Source organism: Primulina huaijiensis, chromosome 5, assembly GCF_012295235.1.
Source record: "Primulina huaijiensis isolate GDHJ02 chromosome 5, ASM1229523v2, whole genome shotgun sequence".
Taxonomy (NCBI): domain Eukaryota; kingdom Viridiplantae; phylum Streptophyta; class Magnoliopsida; order Lamiales; family Gesneriaceae; genus Primulina; species Primulina huaijiensis.
This window is the reverse complement of record NC_133310.1, coordinates 14,240,639-14,262,928: the sequence shown is the minus strand read 5'-3', so window position 1 is coordinate 14,262,928 and position 22,290 is coordinate 14,240,639.

Here is a 22,290-nt window from a genome sequence, read left to right as displayed (position 1 = left end):
TATTCTCTCAACGGGAACAAACAATCCAGTACTTGTGTGACCCTCAATGGTTCAGGGATACAGCTAGCCGTGGGTTCACAACTCTTTGTGATTCAGGACATAATCCTTTATTCGGGCTTACCCTAGTTAGCCCCATTCTTTTCATCAACACCTTGATTAAGAATGTCAGAACTCATTTCTGATTGCACCCATCGGATCATGGTAAGAGCGTCTAGTAGCATCGCCCCATGATCCCCTAGGTATCACTGATAGTGCCTGCAAGAACCAGTCGATTATGATTAACGTACAGTACGGTCCCTTCATCTCATATATCCCGATCGAATCTGCAACCATTGGTTCATCGAGGGTTGCATATTAATTCGATAACTATGTGATAACTATAATAGTGGCATCGCGTGTACTATTGGAGAACTCTTTCTCCAACGTACATCTCATACTCTGGCCAGAGATTCCATGCACTATTATTACATCAGATCACATAGGATATCCACACCCGTAGGTGAGCGGTGAATCCCCGACTACAATGCACTGGCTCCTATATGTGTCGCAACTATACCCAACCTCGCCACCTGATGACTCTCCTGGAGTCGGTAAACGAGTCAAAGCACAGCCCTAGCATATAGAGCCTCAGTGTTGTCCCGGGTCGTAAGGACTAATGGTGTACAATCATAACCACGGACTTATCCTCTTGATGAATGATAACCACTTGGAAAGTCCAAGGGAGGGTTGTTCGGTATAATCATCATATGACTACCCATCTGTATGTTTGGACATCTCTATGCCCATACCAAGAAACGCAGTACACAACATCACAGATGCTAGTCTCGAGCTCAAGCGACCTTTATCCATGTTTTAGGCGGCTGAATCGACTAGGAACGAATTTAGATCATACAGTGTTTACAAATGAGTTTCAACATCGAATTACGATTCATTTGCATTAAAGTATAATCAAGGTCTTTATCTATGTTTGATGACATGAGTATACAGATAAAGAAATAACAAACCATGAAATAATGAATTATATTAAAATAAAGATTGTTCTTTACAACTGAGTCAATAAAATCCCTAGTCAACAGTTGACTTGCAGGGCATCTACTCTAACACTTCAAGTCCAAGGTTAGCCTTAATTGTGGTTCAAAATTCCATGCAAGCTTCAAGAATCACCTTGGTTTCCAATAGAGTCATTTATCGGATCATTAATGTGTCTTAACCTTTAGCTCATCCTTTAGCTTCTTCCTTGGTTATTTCAAAAGTTACTTCTTGCATAATAAGTTTGTCCAATTCTTTGACTCATCTTTTAGCTTTCTTTTTGGTCTCGTTAGGACAAGCTTGGTTGAGCTGCTTTGAGCTGACAGATCGAGTCCTTGAGCTGGGGTTTTACTCCTCCCGGGACAATACTTTGAAGGATGTGATTACTTGTAGCTTGGCCTCCCGTTGAGTTAATGTCCGAGCTTTGAAGCTATTTCCTCGAGTTAAGTTAGCTGAAATCTAAGTTAATATTCAAGTTATCTAGTTGGAACGGAAATTTTAGAGCTTAGTTTGAGTTAAACTTCAAGTTCGTATTACTTACTTGATTCGCCTTGGATCATAAAATCTCGGGTTCTCACAGTACCAAGTGCCCGTCCCCATGCACTATGGTGAGCTAAGACTAATCAGTCAAACAGAGGTTCAAAGGCTAGGTACTTTTAAGGATCAAACTTCATCCAAAATGATAAAGGATGCAAAAATTTACGATTTTATGATTTTATGATTCATGATTTTTTTATGATTAAAATTTATTTTAAATAAAAGTATGATTTTAATGCGTGTGCTTGTATATGTATTATTTGTTACTCCTGTTTAGAACGTGCTGAGTCATTAGACTCACTAGGTTTGAAAGCTGCAGTTGATGATGATATTGAGGGTGGCGTTGATGCTCAAGTGGATCGAGTATAGTAGTACACTCCCGAGGGACATTTATTTTCCGCACTAGATTGTTAGGAAAAGTTTAAAGGAGTTTGTTAAGGATGTTATTAGAGATTTTATGCTTTATTTTGAAGTTAATTTTGATCATGTTAAAAGTAGAAGTTGAATTTTTGGTAATTGACGATTTTATGGATTTTATGCACTTGAGATTCATATTGATAAATTATTTTGATTTGTGGAAATGTTAAGTTATTTATAAATGGTGATTTTTGAATTAATAGATAAAAAAAATTAGTAGAATTTCAATGTTAAAAAGTAAGGGTCGTTTCAGTTGGTATCAGAGCGAAAGATCCCCAAAGGATTGTGTATTGTCAATGCGAGAAGCTCAAGAAATCACGCCTCAAGATGTGAGTTTTTTATGCTTTATATTTTATATGCTAAAATTTTTTTAATGCTTTCATGATGCATGATATTGAGGATAGATGCATGTTATCTTAAAATGTTAAGTGCATGTTGGTCACGTGGTTGGGACGAATTGTACAGAGATGCCTCCTAGATGAGTTCTACTTAGGGATAATGGGGATAGAAAGGAGGAGGAGATTCCACAGCCTCCACCTAATCAGGATGCTAGTGCCCGTGTACTAGTGGGTGTGGCTCGTTTACTAGAGCAGCACGTGGGAAATGGTCTGAGGGGACGACCGGAAGCTATCTATGAGCAATTTAGGAGGACGAACCTGAGGATTTTCGTGGCACTACTAATCCATTCGTTGCTGAGGTATGGATTCGATCATTAGAGGTTATTTTTTGTTATATGGATATGGCGGATGCTGACCGAGTTCGTTGTACCATCTATTTGCTGAAGGGTGACGCTTTTTTATGGTGGGAGGGAGCGGGGCGAGTAGTGAATCTAGCGGCATTGACTTGGGAGGGCTTCCAAAGGGTGTTCTATGACAAATATTTAACATCTAATGTTCGTTCTAGGCTTAAGAGAGAGTTTATGAGTCTCCGTCAGGGGGATTTATCTGTGGTTGAGTTTTTGCAGAAGTTTGATAGGGGCTATAATTTTTATCCCTTGATTGAGAATGATGCTGCGGAGAAATTACGACATTTTCTTGATGGATTGAGGCCCACGATCTGTCGTGATGTAATGCTCACTGATCTTGCTGATTATACTACTGTCGTTGCCAAAGTATTTAGATCCGAACAGCCACTCAATGATATTGATCGGGAGAGGCAGCGAAAAAGCAATCGTGTCCAGCAAGCTAATCATCAATCAAGTTAGCAGAGTAAGAAACCATTAACGAGACCACCTAAGCGGCCAGGACAGATGAAACCACGAGGATAACCATCTTAAGAAAATGTCCCGAAGATAGCAGAGAAGCCACAGTGCAAGGAGTGCAATTGTTACCACTATGGCAAGTGCATGTGGGGCACCTACAAGTGCTTCAAGTGTGGAGAAATGGGACACAAGGCTGGGAATTGCCCGAAGCTCAAGCAACCCACGACTGGAAGGGCATATGTGATGCATGCTGAGCAAGCGGAGCCAGACACTACGCTTATTACAGGTAGTCCGACTATTTAAGTGTTCTATATTACTATATTGCATGAGATAAAAGAGTGGATGCTAGAATTGAATTGAGATGCATGGGATTTAATGAACTAGAATTGCATATTACAAAGTTTAGAATTTAAGGAATGGAATTCTTGCAAATGCTAATCAATTGGATTAAAGTGAAGAACATTGGATTAAAGTGAAGAAGATTGAAAGTTATAGGGGCTGAATTTAATATTCAAAAATGATGAGGACAATTTAGAAAAATACCAAAGTATCTAGGGGTTAATTGGCAAATTCGAAATCTTCTAGGACTAAATTTCAATTTTTGAATCTTTTAAGGGCCGTTAGGTAATTTTTGAAAACTTGAGGGATTAACCATACAATTTTCAAAACTTAAGGTGCTAATGTGCTAATATGGAAAACTTGAAGGACCTAGATGATAGGAAAATTTCTAAAACTATAAAACCTTAATCAAGAATAATGCAAATTTTACCAGGACGAATATTACTAGCGGGAATAGCTAATTACGCTCTATTAGACTCGGAAGCTACACATTCTGTTGGAACTTTTCAAGTTCGCAATCTTAATTTTGATGTTAACAAAACTTTTCATTTTGTGTTACTAATGATTTACCTTAAGTGTGCAGAAGTTAGGATCAGTTTGAGGAATCTAAATCGCAAACTGAAGATCCAACTGTTCTCACAAACTGAATCAGGATAACCGATATGTCAAATGAACAGGTCAGCTGATCGTTCAATTGATAGGTGAATCAACAGGAGAACCTCAGAAGCCTGGCCAGCTGAAGGAGTGTTAAACTGATGAAGAAGCCCAGCTGATCAGTTCAGCTGAACGAGAGTGAAATCAGTTTAACTGACGAGTCAACTGATTTCATCAGCCCAACCGAAGATCAGTTCAGCTGACTAGTTCGGAGCGTCAGTTAATAATCTTTCAGTTGTAGATGAAGACACACTCATTCAGTGGATTCCAGCAATACACAAAGGTACAAAGTAATAGTCCAGTCAATCGAAAATAATGGACGTTGCATCAGAGCATTAACGACAAACGTTTCAGAAGGGCAGTCTGAGAAATTCGAGACACAAAGTCCAAGAAACGAATTGAAGATGCAACGGATACAATAATTGAGTCTCACTGTACGATCAGTTTCCCGCTTATATTAAGAGAAGATAAGTGGAGACGACAAATACACAGAACTATAGAGAGTGAGAAAAACAAAGAAAGGGCACGCTTAATGCTTATTAGCTTTGAAGAAGCAATCTGCCCATATTTGAGGGAACACTTTAACGTGTTATCATCTTAGTTTAGAATCTCTCTTCCCTCAGTGTGTGAGAAAACTTTTGTTTAATTCTCCACACGAGCACTCACCACCACCCAAAACACAGTCTTACACAAAGACGTTAAACTTGTGTATGTAGTCTTTCTCACATAGACGTTAAAGAAGTATTGGCTGGAAAGTGCTGCCTTCAGTCTAGACTAGGAGTTCAGTTAGGCAGTGTGTAAGTCCTAAGCTGGGTTGGTTTGTACAAGTAGTTGTATAAATCAAAGTCTTCTAGTGGATCCTACCCGAAGTGGTAGAAAGGGTGACGTAGGATCAGTTGAAGTCTCCGAACTTCCATAAACATATCTTGTGTATTTAACTGATTAACTGCTGTTTTCAAACTGACTTGATCAGTTAGAACTCTGTCAGTTCAGTTCTTACCATAACTGAACTGATATATGCGACAACTGATCCCTTGCATTTCAGTTATTAAGTTTACATAAGTTAAAATATTTTCTAATATAACAGTCTTCTTCACGAAGGATTACTTTGAGTTTCTTTCGCTTGGTTTTAAACCAAACTTGATTTAATTCATCGGTGTTAACATTCTTAGAACACGAGCTATTGCAGCTCATTGGAGAATATTGTGTTTAAAATGCCTTCAAAGGCACCAGCAAACGATCCTTCACATTCTTTCATATCTGAATCTTTCGTGAAGAAATTGGGAATCTTACCTGTAGATGTGGAGTCAGGATTCAGAGTTATAATAGCTTCTGGCGAGCATATGGTTTCTAGTAGCATGGTTAAGAACGTGGATCTAAAATTACAAAAGAATATTATATGATCGGACGTTATTGTGCTACCGATGCCTGAATTTGACATTATTTTGTGCATGGATTGGCTCAAACTAAATGGAGCTACTATTGACTTTCGACAGAGGACAATATATATTAGACCGCCCGATGGGAAAGCGTTCATCTTTGAGGCTGCACGAAATAATCAAATGCCACATATCATTTCATGCATGCGTGAGAGGTAGCTTATTCAAAACGGTTGCCAAGGTTTTCTTTCTAGTATTGTATCTGCACCCGACATCGACAGTCTATCTATTGAGGATGTGGAGGTAGTTAATGACTTTCCGAACGTGTTCCCTGTCAATGTTTCTTGTATTCCACCTGAAAGAGAAGTAGAATTTGCTATTGAGTTGATGTCCGGTACAGTGCCTATCTCTAAGGCACCATATCGATTAACACATGCTTAAATGAAGGAATTAAAAGATCAAATTCAAGAGATTCTAGACAAGGGGTTTATTCCCCCTAGTTTCTCTCCATGGGACGCTCTAGTATTATTTGTCAAGAAAAAGGATGGGGGCATGAGACTGTGCATCGACTATAGAGAGTTGAATAGAGTGACAGTGAATAATAAGTATGCTTTACCTCGAATCGAAGATTTATTTGATTGATCGCAAGGAGCCTCAGTATTTTCAAAGATAGATCTTAGGTCTGGATATCACCAATTGAGGGTTAAGGAGACTGATGTACATAAGACGGCGTTCCGAACGCGTTATGGACATTATGAGTTTTTAGTGATGCCATTTGGTCTGACTAACGCCCCAACGATCTTCATGGATCTCATGAATCACATATTTCACCCGTATCTCCATCAGTTCATTATTATTTTCATCGACGATATCTTGATCTATTCCAAGAGCTGTGAGGAGCATGATCAGCATTTGAGAATGACCTTGCAAGTTTTAGAGAGCGAAAATTATATGCAAAATTCAGCAAGTGCGAGTTTTGTTTAGAGAGGGTGGCATTCTTAGGCTACAGTGTGTCAAAGGAAGGAGTAGAAGTCGACCCATCTAAGGTCGAGTCAGTCAAGCAATGGCCAGTGCCTAAAAGTGTGACAGGAATACATAGTTTCTTGTTAGCCGGTTATTATCTTAAGTTCATCAAGGGTTTCTCGTCCATTGCAGTACCCTTGACATCTTTGACAAAGAAGAATGCGAAATTTATATGGGAACCGGAATGTCAAAAGAGTTTTGTTCAGTTGAAGTAAGCACTCACTACCGCGCCAGTACTAGCGATGCCGATAGAACAAGGGGAATATGTGTTGCACACTGACGCTTCGAAGCTAGGCTTGGACGCAGTTCTTATGCAGCATGAGAGAGTCATGGCGTACACGTCAAGTTAGTTGAAAATACATGAAATGAATTATCCTACACATGATCTTGAGCTAGCAGCAGTCGTATTTGCGTTGAAAATTTGGAGGCATTATTTGTATGGTGATAAATGAAAGATATTTAAAGACCATAAAAGCCTTAAATATTTCTTCACCCAAAAGGACTTGAATATGAGACAAAGAAAGTGTCTAGAGCTTTTTAAGGACTACGACTGTGACATTAGCTACCATCCTGGCAATGCTAATGCAGTTGCGGATGCTTTGAGAACGAAATGGAAAGTCTTGGCACATTTATCAGTACAGTAGCCTCTACAAGTGGAAATTAAGCGATTTGATATTTAAGTTTATGCTAGGGGAGATGCCCCTAATCTCGCTACTTTGACAGTACAATCTACTCTACGAGATAGGATTCGAGCTGGATAGTCTGATGATGAGCAACTACAGAAATGAAGACAGCGAGATGAATTGAAGGGCAGCATGTTATATTCAATCGAGGATGACATTGTTAAGTATCGAGGTCGACAATGGGTACCTAGTGGAGATTCATTTAGAGTTTACATTATGACTGAAGCTCATAATACTCCTTAATTTGTTAATCCCGGAAGTACCAAGATGTACAAGGATTTGCAACTTTTATGTTGGTGGCCGGGAATGAAGTGAGATATTATGCATTTTGTATCCGAATGTTTGACATGTCAACAAGTGAAGGCAGAGCATCAAAGACCAGCGGGAATGGTTCGACCACTTCTCATTCCCAAGTGGAAGTGGGAAAATATTAATATGAATTTCGTGGTAGGATTTCCAAAGATAGTAAAAAGACTCAATGCCATTTGGGTAATAGTGGACCGTCTTACTAAATCAGCACATTTCCTACTAGTGAAGACGACTTTTTCTGTGACTCAATATGCGAAGCTATACACTCGATAGAGAGTTAGACTTCATGGAATTATAGTGTCTATAGTGTCGGACCGAGACACATGCTTCACTTCATCATTTTAGAAGAGTCTACATGTGGCATTGGGTACTAAACAACTATTTAGTACCACATTTCATTCTCAGACCGACGGTCAGTCTGAGAGAGTCATACAAATATTAGAGGATCTACTCCGAGCAAGCATGATAGATTTCCAAGGGAGTTGGAAACCAAAGTTACCTCTAGTGGAGTTCACTTACAATACTAGTTATCAGCCATCTATAAGAATGGCTCTATATGAGGCACTCTACGGACGGAAATGTATATCGCCTATCCATTGGGACGAAGTAGGAGAGGAAGCTACGTTGGGACCTGAAATAGTTCAGCACACTGTAGAAATGGTAGACAAGATCCGAGAAAGAATGATAACTACTCAAAGTCGACAGAAAAGCTACGCGGACCAAAGGAGACGAGATCTCGAGTTTGCAGTAGGTGTTCACGTGTTCATAAAAATAGCACCTATGAAGGGTGTTATGAGATTTGGTAAGAAAGGCAAACTTAGTCCAAGATTCATTGGACCATTTGAGATACTTGAAAGAGTGGAAGCCTTAGCATATCGAGTGGCGTTGCCACCTAATCTAGCACGAATCCACAATGTGTTCCACATATCGATGCTTCGCAAGTACATGTCAAACTCTTCATATGTAATGAACTTTGAGCCACTACAACTTACACCAAATCTGTCATATGAGGAGAGGCCTACTCAAATCTTGGGTAGAAAAGAAACGAAGTTGCGGAACAAGGTGATAAAGATGGTCAAAGTCAAATGGCTGATTCACTCTGAGGAAGAATCCAGTTGGGAGACAGAGTCAGAGATGAGAAATCGAAATCCCGAATTATTTGGTAAGTCTTAATTTCGAGGACGAAATTTTATTTAAGGAGGGGAGGATTTGTAACATCCAAAACCAATTTACATAAACCACATGCATGCAAATGAATTAAATTATATAATTTTTTTATTTGATTGATTTTAATGCTTACTTGATGCATATTATACGATTAAAGGTCTTATTGCATGATTATATGGCATGATTTCATGAAATTGTAGATTTTAACCAAATATTCGATAATAGGCTGGTGAAAAGAGACCGTGGACAACAAAGATAAAAATAAATATTTTTCGTTAAATATTTTCAAGACTTCTTAATATGATTAAAAATGATTAAATTTTTTTAAAAATGTTAGAGTTTAATTTATTTTACAAGACAATCTTAATTTTATCCAAGAAGCCGGTTTTGGGCAAACAAAGTACTTTTAAAGTATCAAATGAATTATTTTTAAAAAACTAAATTTTATAAACTTTTAATTTTTATTAAATAAGTGTTATTGGGTCCAATTTAAATAATATGAGTAGGCCCAAATGCTCCTATATTTGAAAGCCCAAAACCTAAGCCCATTATCATGTAAATTAAATCTCTAAAAATACAAACCTAGGTTTCTTTTGAAGCTTAAACCAGCAGAAAATTTCACACACAACAAACACCAAAATTCAAAAAATTCAAGGAGGAAAAAGATAGGGTTCTTCGTCGCCCGTTCGTCCCTTTTCGCGCCCATCGTCGACGATCGTATATTCGAGCATTTTAAACGGAAAGACACATTTTCTAACTTTTACGCAACATTAAAATCATATTATGCATGTTTTAATTATGTTTGCATGAAAAATATGGGAGATTAAATTTCTAAACGTTTCGACGATTAATTTCAATGTTTTGAAGATTTTTACGTGCATATGATCATGTATTGGTTTCCAAAGAGTACACTGCCAACATAAGATGTTTAAGGGACAAAACAAGGGCGGTTCAATGAGAAAACGAGGGGATGGACAATATGCAAGAGGACTGCACGTGGGATAGCTAGGAGATCCTAGGGTTTGTGTGTTTTAATTGGGATTAAGTGTAACGTACCTTACTTTTAACTACTTTAAAATTTACGGAAAAATAAAAATTTTCTTAATTAAATAGAAACCTTCAATTTGCATTAACAATTAACTGATCATTCAAAATATTTGCAATGAAAATATCACAAATAAAGTTTACTAAAAACACTTGTTTAAATATCGTAAAAAATAACGTGAAATCAGAGTATTTGAAACATTGCATAATTTCTTAAAAACATGGGCGATCCTCGGGTTTAACCTCCTGCTCAGTCCAAGCCGGCTCATTGGTCCCCACCCTCGTCTCCTCAAAGTCATCCTTACCTGCATCGATCAAGTCTAATGAGTCTAAAAACTCAACATGTATGAACTGAAGATAACAAGTATTACATAATAAAATCACATACATATTTAAAGTAGGGCTTATATACTCATAACATCATTTTGCGTAGAGATATGTTTCAAAGCAAGTGACCCACACATAAATATGCCTTATCAGACTAAACCACAATACTGGGCTGGCAGGAAAAATCCACTACCACATACATGAGATCCTTGTCATACTTTACTAGGTGGATTGGTCTCTGGTAATGCTTTACCGCTTTCCAATCCTGATCTAAACTCGGTCATGCTTTACCGAGGTGGAGGGGTCCTCGGCCACGTTCACCGACTTCCAAACCCGTTCATAATTTGGTAACAAGATATTTAGCATACCTCAAAAACTTAAAATATTTTCTTTTGCATGTCGAACATACTTACTTAGTGTTGAGGGATTCGTTGGATCTTGCTTGGGGCCACTGCTGCACATACTAACATGAGTTCGAACACTTATCTTCCATAGCTTAGACGTATAGAGTCATGCTCAGACACAAAAATGACAAATTTCCTTATGAAGTTCTAAATCTCTCGGGACTTGAATCATCGTACTAAATCATGACATCAAACCCCACAAACAATCCCTAAAAAAAATAATTTTGAAGGAAATAGGGCACAGACTCCGTGTCCGGGTCCGAGAAGGGGTCCGGGTAGCCTCTGAACTTGCAAACTCTCGAAAATTCACTAACTTATTGATTCATTCTTCCAATCCAAGCCTAGGGACCATGAACCAACACTTAGAAACTCATCCTAGGATGCTATTACATTGATTCAAACCCGTAAAAACACCCCAAACGTCCCATAGCATCGACAAGCAACTTCAAGACAACAATAACCCGTAATTCGACATCATTTCGCTTCCTACGACTTCTATTACATCCCAAGCTATTCCCGATCCAAACGAACCGCCAAATAACACCTAAACACATCCCATAACATAACTAAATGCAGTAGCACAAGCCCGGCGTTTCCCAACGAAGCATGCAACTCAAAAACTTCAAGAACGCATTTTTAAAAAAATGCAGTTTGAGCAGTCCCACAAAAATGATCATAACTCACTCATTTCTTATCCAAATATTTCAAATTTACTGTCAAATAAAAAATATCAAAAAATTATACTATTTATATGTTAAAATTTTTTCCATAAAATCGATCGAAAAATCACAATATTAAAAATGACAGCAAATTTTGAGTTTTGAGATCCAAAAACGTTTCAAAATCGATCCAACACATTTCTGCTCAAATTTTGCACAACATACATGAATTTTCATGCATAATAACAACAACACGAATAATATGACAAGATCGATGCAAGAATGAAAGAATATACATGCCTTTTGATATTTAAAATTACCGAACCGTCGATACCGAAGCGGGAAAGATGCGAGGGACGATCCGGAACGAACGTGGCACAATTTTCTTTAAGAAAAGTGGCGAGAATTGCTGAAATCTTTGAAGGAAGGGTGCGGCTGCTGAGTTTTATTAGAACCCTAGGTTTTATTTTGCTGTCAAAAATTTGAAATAAGATGGAATGAAATGTGTGTGCTGATAGTGTGTGTAAAAAAGTGTAAGTGTGTGTAACGTGTGTGTGAGTGATTAATTAGGGGTAATTAGGGGCTAATTAGATTAATTAAATAAATAATAAGCAATTTACATGATAATTAAAATACCAATTCTCTACTAAATTACTAGCATCCCTAAATTTAAAAAAAAAATGCACATGCCTTAAACTTTAAAAATTTAAAAATCTTAAAATCACTTAATAAATTAAATTAGGCTTTAAAAATGCTAAAACTTAATAAATCATTTAAAATACCCCATTCTTAACTTAAAATAAAATACCACGTTTTAAAATTGCCAAAATCGTCACCGGTCTCTTTTCCCCTATCTCGCATCGAATAATCGCTTGAAATATGAAACTCAAGAAAACATTTAACGTGCATCACATAAACATAAATAATTTAAAATAATGCAAATTTCACAAATTATACATCACTAAATTCATTTTAAACTTAATTAGATAATTTAACAATTAAATAAATGCATGTATTTTACGTGTACTTAATTTGGACTCTACACTAAGGGCTCGGCCATGAAGAGGACTGCAACAGGTCTCGACCCTGTGCAGGCGGTGTTCAAGGGCCATGTAGAGTCCTAGCATGGCTAGGACTCAAGATGCAGCACGCAAGGAAGAGTCCGCATGTGCTAGGACTCTTCCTATGTTAACGCAAGGGGCGATTGCTTCACGGGGGGCTTCCGGCTAGGCCAGGGCGTTTCAGGGTTGGTCTAGTAGGGTCTAGGGAGGATGGCTAGGGATTGTGTCAGGGGCTGGTGCAGGCCGGGTCGAAGGTGGCTCGAGCATAACATGAGGGAATTCATGCGATATGTTCTGTGCGCAGGGGCTTCTCGCATGGGCTGCGGGGCTCATGCGTGATTCAAAGAGGGTTCGGTTGGGCCCTTAGGAGGTCTGGTCAGGTGATGGCTCGAGGTGGCTCGATTGTGGCTCGAGAAAAACGCAAGGGGGCTCGAGTGAATAATTAATGGCTAGGAAAAAAAAGGGTCGAACCGTAGTACTAGGGGGTGGAGTCATGGTATACGAGGTTAGTTTAGGTATAAAAAGTCTACGTTTAAAATTTGGATAGAAAATATTAAAGTTTGAATTAATTCGGGACTAAAACGCTTCACGAATTAGTAATTAATGAATTAAATCGAAATCCTCGAAATTACGCAAAATAAAAATTACTAAAAATTAAATTATTCTTAAATAATTATTTGGGATGGTCTAGAGTCAATAAAAGTAATAAAAAGTCAAAAACGAAAAATTTTACGTCTAGAGGCAAAACAGTCATTTTGCGCCCAGGTAGTACGAAAAGGCTTGGAAGCGTCCCGAAGGATCATAACGCATGAAAAATGATATAAAATGATGATTTGGATGAAAATATGATATTTTATGATTTATGGTAAAGTTGTGCAATTTTTACTATTAAAATGCTATTTTTGGAAAGTTATGATATTTTATGCTTTAAAAAGGAAAAAGGAAAAATATTTTGAGCGATGTGAATTGACTGTGACAAATGATATAGAGGATATTTGGGGGATCCGCTTTAAGAAGGAACGGTAATGAAAAGGCCCGTATTTCGTATTCATATTTTTTTTTTGGAATTATTAAAATTTATCTAAATAAATAAATAACTTGCTTCAAAATAAACATGTAAATAATTTCAACTTTAAAATAACAGCGGAAGAAAATATTGTTTCAAATACCAACTTAAAAATAATCCAACATATTAAAACTTAGTTTTAACATAATATTAAAAGTGAGTTTAAACATAATAAAAATGCATAAACTAAAACATGAGGTCCTCGGGTATACTACTGCTGCCCCAAGATAGCTCACTGGTCTCCGCCCGCAGTCTCGACCTCATCAATACCTACAACAATCAAGTCTAGTGAGTTTAAAAACTCAACATGTATATATCGTGAATAACAAATAAATATATCATAAAATCGCATGCAACGTATAAATATGGTATCGTAAGCACATGGTGAAAATCGTGTCATGAATAATTATAACTACGTGCATATCTGAAAATCATACGTAAAAGCTTTGCTTAATAGAGCTCTGTCATATCATATCATATCATAATTTTCTAGTAGAGATAATGTTTCTAAGCAAGTGGCCCATAACATAACGTGAGCGCCTGATCAGACTAAACCACAGTATACTGGGCGGTAGAGATCAATCACAGCCCTTGGACTGGATGTCCGTACCCATACATAATCATAAACCGGTCGTAAGTCCCTGGGCAGAGAGGTCCTCGGTTGCGCCTACCGACTTCCAAACCCATAACATAAGGTGGCCACAACACATATCACATATATCTCAAAAATAAACATTTTATATTTTTATGCACGTAATATAATTAAAACCTTATTTTTACCGGATGAGTTAGATCGTTCCCAGGCTTGCTGCGACTTAACTCTAATATGTGACACATGCAAATAATATCATCTTTACTTAAATTTGACAATAGAACCAAAACTCAACAATAGAACCAAAAATGAGACTATTAGGACCAACCACTTGATTTTAAATCATGGTATCGTACTAACCCGAACCAACATTAAACCGACGTTTAACCATGACTAAGAATACTCCAAAAATACTGAAAAACATGCATAAGAATTGCAAAACACGAAAATAGGTGAAAGGAATCCAAAAACATAAAACACTCTTTCGAGAGTCATTTTGGCACCTTTCGCCGTAAATTCTCGTACGACCTCTAAACTCGACCAAATCACAAAAGGCCAAAAACCCGACTTTCCTAACTCATTGAGGTAGTGTCTAGTCCAAGGCCATATGCTAAAAGCCAACAAAGAACTCAAACCACCTCAAAAACCGAAGCTGAAATTTGCTGTCAAGTTACAGCAGTAGCAGCGTGTGTTTTTGTGGTGTAACTCTGAAATTTAATGACTATTGGCTTGAACCACTGACCCAAGACTCTTACCAAAATCCTAAGGCATGGCTTGGACCATGGCTAAGGGCTAAAAGCCAACCACAACCCAAGCAACCACCTAGGACAATCACAGCATACCAACCGAGAGCTCACATTCTGTGCAGTGAGATGTATTGAATTGTTCTATTGTTTTGTGTCGTTCCAGTGGCCATTTGATTGACCATGGCTCGATCTAGACATGATGGAGTGTTGTATGAACCATGGCTACGGGCTAGGAGCCAACCATAATCCAATCTACACCCCAAAACCGAAACACACTCACACAAGAAATGGAAAAACCGAAATATGTTCTTGTGTTGTTGCTTAAAAGTTTGGAGGGAACCATGAACCAAAACTTGAAAGGACCCCTTGGTCACGTCTTAGACATGTTAAGGGAGGGTTCTAACCATGGCTACATCCCCTAGGACTGCTAGGATTCGAACACTCACCCTCAACACCCACATGACCGAATCATGAACCAAATTATGTAGCTAATGGAAAATAGTTGCTGTCATGCCTTTATTCGAATTGTATGGACTCAAAACAACGAACCAATAACACCCTAACATACTCTAAATCATGCCTATAAGTAGCCTTGGGTGCCTGGAAAACGAGCCAACCTTCTGAACCACAAACAAGCCAAAACCGTGAGACACAAAAAAGAAGTCAAAAATTCTGTGCAGAAAATTTTGTGTAGTTGCTGTCAATATTTCGTTTTTACCTCATAAATCCTGAACATATAATGTTTATAAATATTTATAGGACTTGATTGAAGAGCAAAGAAACAACATATACATGCCTGGAATTTGTTTTGACACAAAAACAAACCGATACGACGAAGACAAGCGGCGAAGTCGGAGCTGGATTCTCTTCTTATTTTCTGCTGCTGTTCTCACGTTTCTAAGCTGCTATTTCTGATATATTTCAAAGCTTATGGTTGTAGGAGATGTAAGGGATGAAAGTGAATGATATAGGAGGTGTTAAGGGGTCATAATATGCATTTAGTTAGGAGTTGCAAGGAATGGATTTTGAAATACATTATGATTCCCTTTTGCTGCCGATCGCTTGCTCTTATTCTTGCTGTTATTCACGTTTTCAGTAGTCAATTTCTGATATTTTTCAAAGGTGAGAGTGTGGTTTTGTTAGACAATGAATGTGAGTCTTAATGGGTATTGAAGTGCATTAAGGTGGAGGTTACAAGTCAAGAAGTGGAATGGTTTTGAAATGATTCTCCTTCCCCTTATTGCCTTTGCTTTGTTCTTCATTTCCTACTGTATGTACACGATTTATTTGTCTAAGAGGTTGAGTAGAAATGAGGTGTTTTATTGCATTTAAATTTGCTACCCATTAGAGAATTTAAAATGAGAAATGAATACCTCATGAATTGTAATTAGAAATGGTTTGAATGGAGAGTTATCATCCTTTGAATTATTTTAAATGTTGGACCCAAACTTATTATTATTACTAATTTGCATGGTATTTTATTGCTTAAATCTTGTATTTTAATTACTTAAAGTTTAGCACCCTCATTATATATTTTAGTGAATTTACACATTAAATTTGAGATAGATTATTGCATGGCATGCTTGACTTAAAATTTAAGTATTTAAATGTTATGTTTAATTTCTTAAATATATTAAGCCTAAATTAATTCCTCCTCAATTGTTTACACATTTTAATTTTAGCTTTAATTAAATATTGAACCTAATAGAATTTATTTACTAACTTGACTCCAATTAATTAAATAAATCCTAAAACATTCTTTTTCTATAAATTAAATTATTCCTTGACTTAATTTAAATTTAAGAATATTTTTCTTATTATCAATCTTATTTCTAATCTCCAAACTGCGGTCCGACCTCGCGTAATTATCCTGAAAAGATATAACTAAACATCTAATTTTAAAATAATTAAAACACTTCATATATTCATAAAAAAATTCATTTTTAATTAATGTAATAGAAATTATGCATGACTTATACGTAATCTGATTTTCGGGTTCTACAGGTAATCTTACGATTTTATGGGAATGTCGTGAGAGAAAAGGCCCTAGAGAGAAACCGTTTACGGGACAAGGCCCGGAGGCCCGACGATCGTATTTCCATGGCGGTGCCTAGTGTGTGTCCCCATGCGCTATGGTTAGCTAAGACTGATCAGTCAAACAGAGGATAAAAGTCTAGTCACTTTCAAAGATCAAACTTCGCCCAAAATGGTAAATGATGTAAAGCTTTACGATTTTATGATTTTTACGATTCGTAATTTATTTATGCTTAAAATTTATTTTAAATAAAAGTATGATTTTAGTGCATGTTCTTGTATATGTATTATTTGTTACACTTGTTTAGAACGTGTTGAGTTATTAGACTCTCTAGGTTTGAATGCTGAGGTGATAATGATATTGAGAAAGGCGCTGACGGTTAAGTGGATCGTGTATAGCAGTACATTCCCGAGGGACGTTTATTTTCCACACTAGATTGTTTGGAAAAGTTTAAAGGGGTTTGTTAAGGATGTTATTAGAGATTTTATGCTCTATTTTGAAGTTAATTTTGATCATGTTAAAGGTAGAAGTTGAATTTTTTGTAATTGACGATTTTATAAATTTTATGCATTTGAGATTCAAATTGTTAAATTATTTTGATATATGGAAATGTTAGGTTATTTATAAATGGTGATTTTTGAATTAATAGATAAACAAAAATTAGTAGAATTTCAAAGTAAGGGTCGTTTCATCACAGTACTCCTTATTCTGTTCATCTCGGAAGTACAAAGATGTACAAGGACTTGGAACTTTTAAATTGGTGGCCGGGAATGAAATGAGACATTATGCACTTTATATCAAAATGCATGACATGCCAACAAGTGAAGGCAGAGCATCAAAGACCAGCGGGAATGCTTCGACCACTTCCCATTCCCGAGTGGAAGTGGGAAAATATTAATATGAATTTCGTGTAGGATTTCCAAAGACAAGAAAAGGATTCAATGCCATTTGGGTAATAGTGGATCTTTTTACTAAATCAGCACATTTCCTACCAGTGAAGACGACTTTTTCCATGACTTAGTATGCGGAGCTATATATTCGAGAGAGAGTTAGATTGCATGGGGTTCCAGTGTCTATAGTGTCGGACAGAGACACCCGTTTCACTTCATCGTTCGGGAAGAGTCTACGTGCAGCATTGGGGACTAAGCTACTATTCAGTACCACATTTCATCCTCAGACCAACGGTCTGTCGGAGAGAGTCATACAGATATTAGATGATCTACTTCGAGCATGTGTGATAAATTTCCAAGGGTGTTGAGAATCGAAACTATCTCTAGTGGAGTTCACCTACAATAACAGTTATCAGTCATCCATAGGAATGGCTCCATACGAAGCACTCTACAGAAGGATGTAATGCCCGGATTTTAAAAAAAATTTTAAAAAAAGATATTGTTCATGAGGTTTCTATTCAAGCGCTGCGGTGCTGGAATAGTGGCGCATAGGCGTTGAAGGGCCGAGAATTTGGCGCTAAGGCGCTAGAAAATGGCACTGTGGCGCAACATATGCGAAAATTGATTTTGTAAACTCACTTTGACTTCTNTTTCACTTCATCGTTCGGGAAGAGTCTACGTGCAGCATTGGGGACTAAGCTACTATTCAGTACCACATTTCATCCTCAGACCAACGGTCTGTCGGAGAGAGTCATACAGATATTAGATGATCTACTTCGAGCATGTGTGATAAATTTCCAAGGGTGTTGAGAATCGAAACTATCTCTAGTGGAGTTCACCTACAATAACAGTTATCAGTCATCCATAGGAATGGCTCCATACGAAGCACTCTACAGAAGGATGTAATGCCCGGATTTTTAAAAAAAAAATTTTAAAAAATATTGTTCATGAGGTTTCTATTCAAGCGCTGCGGCGCTAGAATAGTGGCACATAGGCGCTAAAGGGCCGAGAATTTGGCGCTGAGGCGCTAGAAAATGGCACTGTGGAGCTACAAATGTGAAAATTGATTTTGTAAACTCACTTTGACTTCTTCCATTCATTCTCCATCATTTCTTTTCTCCTCCTTCTCCATCGAAACATTTCTCTCCTTCCGTTTCTACATTTCTTCTTCAATTTAAGGGAGATTTGCTCAAGAAACTTATGAAATGAAGGTAGATTTGTGATCCTTTAATCACGGGCTTTACGAGGATGTAAGTATTTCTCATTTTTATTCAAGTTTGGAAATGAGTTGAAATTTAGAATTGATATGTAAGTTGATATTTAAGATATTGAGATGTTGAAGATGATGTATTTGTGTTGGTTTGAATTTAAAATGGATATGAGCATGGTTTTTTTCTGTGCAAGATCAGTTTTTATGCCTACTGTATTTCGGGTATATTGGATTTTGATGTTATGGTCTTCATCAAACTTGTAGAGCATCAAGTTAGCTTCGATTTTGTTCAAGAATCACTCAGTTCCATGAAGCAATGAAAGAGATATGCTATGTTTACTAAACCTGGTCTAGAATTCCGAGTTTGTGTCCATGTCTTTTGTTTATTCGAATTCTGGTATTAATTGGTTGGGATTTTTGATTTGATGTTCCAATGAAAGTTATAGAACAGTGTCTTGTCTTTGAAATGATACCAAATTTGCTTGATTCCATTGAGTATTGAGGAAGTTATGCTTCAAATACTAAACTGTGCTAGATTTGTACTGATGCAGAATTTCAAAAATTATGTTGTAAGTTTCAGATTATCAACGACTGAGTAAATTACTTTATTTGACAAACATTTGTGAATAAGAATTGTTAGGCATTGAGTTTTCTTGCATATCCAATTTACAGATCTTTATTTGAAGCAGTATCAAATTAATTATAAAATTTGTACAAAAATTGCTCTGTGTTGATAAATAATCCGAGTTCTTGATTTATGTATTGAAGATTCGGTTGAAGTATGGACTTGGGTTGGCTCAAGATTATTTACTTTAAGTTGGTTGATTGCGAATCGAGTAGATTGCGAGGGTTCAAGACTTCTCAACCATATATCTTGATCTCTTGTTGGTAATATTCGAAAGGAATGTTACGGTGGATAACATACAAAATAAAAGTATCATTTTTATTTTAAATTGAAAATTCTATGGCTCGATGAATTACTTGTGATTTGGTGATGATTGTTGAGATGATTTTATTATGATATTGAGATGATGACATTGATTTGCTTCATTACATTCCATATTGAGCCACTTGTCGATTCGGATTTGATATGGCGGAGGCCGCCTTGATTTATTGATTTTTTGGACGTATGAGGCTATAGCTGAGTTGGCATAGTGTATGCAGAGGTCGCTGCTATGGTCTGAACATTCTCTATTGGCGTACCATAGTCCTGGGATTGTAGAACACAGCACCCCACCTCGATCGGATGAGTCGGTGGATGTTGCTGGGGGATTCTGTTCCCTTGGATACTTTATGACTAGATGATTCACTTGATCTTGAGATTTATTGATAGCCCACAGCTTCTGATCATGCATTACATTATAGTTCATTTTTATGAATTTCATATGAACTATTTGAAAATTTTAATTCTCATAGGTTTTTGATTGTATCATACTGGGTTTATACTCACGGCACGTCGGCTATCTCTTATTTTCATGCTCTTGACGGTAGGTGAGGCGAGGCTTGTGAAGCCAGAGTCCAGCTCCTGGTGAGGAGATACGAGTTAGAGTGGGATTCTCGGGTATTAGGAGCTACTTTATGATGTTTGGATTTCTTTGATTCACTAGTTTATTTTGGCATGTTAAAAATTATATTTTAAATATTAAAGACCTTTAAATTATTTTGAAGATGTTTATGACGGTTTGTGAGCAACAAATTATGTGTTTTACTCTGTCAATTGGTTTATTATTTTTATAATTATTAATATTAGATGTTGGACCCGGGGCCCCACAAAAGAAGTGTAGATCACATATCGATTGGGACGAGGTAGGAGAAAGAGCTACATTAGGGCCGGAGATAGTTCAGCACACCGCAGAAATGGTAGCCAAGATCCGAGCAACAATGAAAACTGCACAGAGTCAACAAAAGAGCCACGCGGAACAAAGAAGACGAGATCTCGAGTTTGCAGTCGGTGATCATGTATTTGTGAAAATAGCACCAATGAAAGGTGTCATGAGATTTGGCAAGAAAGGCAAATTTAGTCCAAGATTCATTGGACTATTTGAGATACTCGAAAGAGTGGGAGCATGAGCATATCGAGTGGCGTTGCCACCTAATCAAGCAGCAGTCCACAATGTCTTCCACATATCCATTCTTCGCAAGTACATGTCAAACTCTTCACATATACTGAACTTTGAACCGCTACAACTTACACCAAACCTGTCATATGAGGAAAAGCCTACTCAAATCTTGGGTAGACAAGAGAGAAAGTTGCGAAACAAGGTGATAAATATGGTCAAAGTCAAATAGTTAAATCACTCGGAGGAAGAAGCCACTTGGGAAACGGAGTCGAGATGAGGAGTCGCTATCCCGAATTATTCGGTACGTCTTAATTTCGAGGACGAAATTTTATTTAGGGGGGGAGGATTTGTAACCTACAAAAGCCAACCTACGTAAACCACATGCCTTCAAATGAATTAAAGTTTTCTAAAACGCAAAAGCACGTTTCTAAACCCTTTGACGCATCATTCAAACAATATTATGCATGTTTTGATTAATTTTGTATGAAAAATATTTACGTTCGATGTGTTTAACAATATAACGATTATTTTCAAAGTTTTAATTTTTGTACGCTTGTTTCTTTAACGCTATGATTCCTAAGGACACTCTGCCAATAGGAGGTGTTTAAGAGACGACAAAAGAGTCGTGAAGAGAGAGAATATATGCTGGAAATCGAGCTTGGCTGAGATAGGAGAGTCCTAGGTTTCCTATTAAAACCGATGGGAAGATGGTTCGGCCATGTGGCTTGTGGCTTTGCACAATACAGCTCGGCGCTTGAGTAGATCGAGGCAGACATTACACTCCCGAAGAACTTTATTTTTCGCATTAGCTTGATAGAAAAATTTTAAAGGATTTTGTTAATGATTTAATTAGAGATTTTTATGCTTTATTTTGAACTTAGTATGATCATGTTAAAGGTAGGAGTTGAATTTTTTTAATTGATGATTTAGGGATTTTTATGCACTTGAGATTCTATTTGTTAAATTATTTTGATTTATGGAAAAGTTAAGTTATTCAAATTATTGATTTTTCGATTTTATGCATTAAAAAAAATTAGGAGAATTTTAAATTTAAAAAGTAAAAATTGTTTCAGGGTTATTATAGTTTCTGTAGTTAATCAAAGTTTTTTTGTGAAATCATATCCTTGTGATAGAATGGGTGACATAGGAGAATTTGAATTCTCCGAACATCCATAAAATCTCTGTTTTCATCGTTTAAATTATTTTGAATATTCAATCTGTCAGTCAGTTTGTTTCCTCACTGTATTAGTTAACTAATTGAAATCGACAACAAGATTTTTGAATTTAGTTTATCACTAAACTAATTTATCCCATCGAAAAAGATTTGAAAATCTTAAAGTGTTTATTCAACCCCCTCCCCCCTTCTAAACACTTTCACCCGTCTATTTGATCCTAACAATTATTAAGTTTTGAATCAATTCGAGCTATAAATGAAATTACGATTTAGAGATTAAATTG